The sequence below is a fragment of the Tenrec ecaudatus genome, chromosome 14 (assembly GCF_050624435.1).
Source record: "Tenrec ecaudatus isolate mTenEca1 chromosome 14, mTenEca1.hap1, whole genome shotgun sequence".
Taxonomy (NCBI): Eukaryota; Metazoa; Chordata; class Mammalia; order Afrosoricida; family Tenrecidae; genus Tenrec; species Tenrec ecaudatus.
Window position 1 is genome coordinate 87,589,720 of NC_134543.1, and position 4,351 is coordinate 87,594,070.

The 4,351-nt window shown below is 36.0% G+C and overlaps 1 pseudogene; it reads left to right on the plus strand.

Moving 5' to 3' along the window:
• The first annotated feature begins 1,451 nt into the window (after positions 1-1,451).
• On the plus strand, positions 1,452-2,411 carry LOC142426303 (olfactory receptor 4K2-like; annotated as a pseudogene).
• Positions 2,412-4,351: the final 1,940 nt, after the last annotated feature.

A 4,351-nucleotide genomic window follows, 5' to 3' on the forward strand; every position in this document is an offset into this window, starting at 1 on the left:
TCCTGAAGGTCACTGTCTTCTAGTGTCTTATATATTAAGACAGGACATAACATATATTCAATCTTCAGGCCTCTGGATGTTCAATAAAGATCATGGTGATTTCTATAGGCTTGTGGATCTTGAAGGACATGGTGTTGTTGATTCCTGCTGTGTAACAGGTAGGTAAAGAGGTAAAAGTGATGTTTAAAGATGTTAACAAGGAGTTATAATTGTCTTCAGAGAGCATAGAGAGATGAAATTATTAAGCATTGCTTTTGAAGTTATATCAAACAAAAAGCAAAAGAGTCATAGTAAAGAAATACTATATCTGTAACTTGAAGATATAAAGAGGGAGGTTACAAAGAGGAATCATTCTATTGAATGAAGATGAGATGGGTTCTTTTGGAAATAAAGAAGAAAGAACTCTTAATAACACAACACTTTATTCCCTTACAATGAGTTAAAAACTTACGTACGTAATAAAAAAACCCCTATTGATAAACCAGGAAAATATAGTACATATTTAAAGGAATGAAGTTGAGATTTCTCAATTCATTTAATGAAACAAGGAACTGATTTGATCAATGAAATACAACAGGTTGGCTATGTTATACTAAAATTTTATAAATTGTCTTATCTTTTGTTCTTCGGAATGTACATAGCACAACGTACCTCAATTCAGCAATTTTTACGTGTACCATTTCGTCACATTGGTTACACACTTCAGGTTGTGCGACTGTTCTCACACTCCTTACAGTATTCCCTTTCCGCCCTACCCCCTTATTGGAAGGGAACACCATGAGAAGAATGAAAGGCAAACGATGTCAATGTTAACATGAGATCATAAACTTCCATTCCACTTTTGGTCTCCATTAGTTTTATGGAGTGAAGAATCAAAAATAAATTGCTAATCCCCTTTATAGGAGAGTTTAGTAGGACTTCTGAAACCATTGCATTAAATAGTAGTCGGTCAATCCAATGTTCAATCACAATCAGTTCTAACTCTTACATTTCGTTGTATATGTTTGTGCAACAGAATGTGTGATTTCAATGATCTGTTTTATTTACATGTCTTAAAAGGATTGTGATAAGAGTTGTATGAGCCCCTAATAAAACGTTTAAAAAAAGTTGAGCACACAAACAGAATGCAGCTTTCCTCTATAAATGCAGATAATGATATTTCAGTAGGTGGAAGCAAAATTCTTATTTCTTGGTGGCTGTGTCATTTACATAGGCCAATATGTTCTGATGCTGCTTGTCAAGGCTCTGTTTTCAGAAGAAATTCATGATCAAAGCTGTTAAAGTTAATTGAAAAAGAATTTTTTTCACTGAGAGCATTTTTAGACTGCAAGTATAGTGTGTAATAAATTACTCGGTGATATTATTCCTTCATAGGTATTGCAGAAGTATTACGTTCTACTAGCTCGGCCGTTTCATTTCTTTTAAGAGTAGAGAGCAGAGTCTGCAGATCAATGGAGGGCTTCAACCATTCCAGAGTGGCGTAATTTGTGTTACTGGGACTTACTGAATCCCCTGAGCTCCAGATTTTCCTCTTTGTGGTGTTTTGCATTTTCTACTTAATCACCATGTTGGGCAACTGTCTGATTTTACTCACGGTCATTTCCACCGCACACCTCCACTCCCCCATGTACTTCCTACTCAGCAACTTGTCTCTCATTGACATGTGCCTGTCCTCCTTTGCCACTCCCAAGATGATCGTGGACTTCCTTGCTCAGCGCAAGACCATCTCTTTTGAAGGCTGCATTTCACAGATCTTCTTCCTGCACCTCTTCACTGGAACTGAGATTGTGCTACTTATCTGCATGTCATTTGACAGGTATATTGCCATATGCAAGCCTCTCCATTATTCAACAATTATGAGTGAGCAAGTGTGTGTTGGGCTTGTGGTGACTTCTTGGACAGTGGGCTTGTTGCACACCATAAGCCAGTTAGCTTTTACCCTCTATTTGCCCTTCTGTGGTCCCAATGTTGTAGACAGTTTTTTCTGTGACCTTCCTTTGGTAATCCACCTGGCTTGTATAGATATTTATGTTCTCGGCATCTTTATGATTTCAACCAGTGGTGTGATTGCTCTTCTGAGTTTTCTGCTTTTGCTCACCTCCTACATCATTGTTCTCGTCACCATCAAACACCACTCCTCCACAGCATCGTCTAAGGCTCTTTCGACCTGCACAGCACACTTCATAGTTGTCTCCATGTTCTTTGGGCCCTGCATTTTCATCTATGTATGGCCTTTCACCAACTTCCTGGTGGACAAAGTCCTCTCTGTTTTCTATACCATTTTTACCCCCTTTCTGAATCCACTTATCTATACTTTGAGAAACCAGGACGTGAAGGCAGCAATGAAGAAGAAACTAAGTTATCAAAATTTTAATATTGGGAAAACCGCACCACGTTACCCAGTGCAATAAAATAGCTCTCCTCTCTGATATTTACTGCCATCAATTTTGTGGATAGAGCAATAGTAAATCAAATTTAGAATGCCTTTGGGGTAAGTTAATCTAAGGTCCTGAGAAGAAAACACAGGGTTTTGATAGCTATGAAATACCTGTCCCAAAAGTTCAGTGTTTGCAAGCCTTGTGCAATTATAAATTCATTTGAACTATTATTGAAATCTGCAGGTTATTTTATTAAAGTGTACATATCATCAAATTATGAAAATAAACAGGGGTTTATGAAATGTTAACGCTATAAGAAACATGCCTAACTTTAAGATTACTTGGAAAAATCTGAGGTTCATATTTGTATTCTGTCTCCTACTCAGAAGAGTTCCACTCTGAGCTCGGGTGACTTGAGTGGGCTGTGGGTATGCTGCTAACCGCAAGGCAGCACAAAGCTGCCAGTCACTCCTCAGGAGAAGGACGAGACTCTCTGCTCCCATAACGTGTCTCAGAAACCCCAAGGGCCACATCCACCGTATCCTATGGAGTCTCTGTGAGTCGCAATCGACTCAATGGCAGTGAGTGAATTTGGCTAGCTTTGTGGTGCTCTGACGGTGTCAGCTTATAGGCTTTCAAGGAATATGATAATTGAATTCCTTACAGCATTGGAACTATTTTCAAAGGCAGATTCATACTGCAGATAGATTCTTTTGGACATTTGGAGCAGTCTTGATTCAATGGGTTCAGTTCTTTATGTTCTGAGTCAAACTTGAAGAAGAAAGTGCAATTAAGAAGATCTAAAATGTAACACTGTTGGCCCAGAGCAGCACAGTTTCTTAATGATTTTGAAGATTCTTATCTTACATGGTAAGTGATCTGTCAAATAATTATTCAAGTGGAAATTTCTGATATTTAAAACAGAAAATGAACTCTTCAAATCTAATTGCTTTATATCCTGGCTTACGATCATTGTTATTATGTATTCATTTAATACCATAAGTAAATATTTGAGAAACCGATTCACCAATATACTAATGGCAAGCTTTTCATTTCTAAAGCAAAATATTCCAAAATCTCCTTAGTCTTAGTATAAAATATGTCATTTTTATAATAATGTGACCTGTAGAAAAAGGTGAAACAAATTTCAGAAATATTTGACCTAATTCTCACTTTTTTATTATCCATCAACCTAAATATGTTTTTGTGTGTGCTGAAGGTGATTCTAGAGAATCATCTTAAAGTTGAGAGATGTGAATTAAACATGAATTTTTAGTAATCATTTATTTTTTGTACAGTTATAAATTATTTGGAATAATAAAACAAGAGCAACTTCTCCTGAGAAGTTGATACCTAGTCCTGAGACAGGATACCTAATAATTTCAGGAACAAAAGACCAATATAGCCATTAAGGAATGGAAAAGGTATTCATACTGCGTATATTTTAATTATTTTATTAAGGATAGAAAATTCCCCGGAATATTTTCAGTTCTTCCTCTATTCTATAAAGGCTGAAGGGAATAAAGAAAATCTGATTGACAAATGAGAGTTATTTTGCCTCCTATCTAGTTAACATTTCTAAGTTAAAATTAAAATTGTAAAATAGAGCCTGAAATACCACAATAATACCAACATTTTCAGATTTGGCAGGAAGCCAATAGACTCTATGAAAAAAATAACAACATATTCAGATGTTTGCTTCTAAGAGAATAACAAGCCACATTAAAATTCAAATTTTAATGTGATTAAGCACTAGAATTGTAGGTACAAATTCACAAAATTCTATGCTTCTTCAACAGTGTCTCTCAGTGACTCTCAGCGGGCAACAATTCAACTTGTGCTTATCTGATCTTTGAAGGTTTTAGAACATAATATTGAATCACAGTTAGTACCGGGCGAGGTATCATTTAGTTTTTATAATGAGAAATTGCACAATAATCTGTTGTTTGAAGTGCATATGTAACTAGTTATAA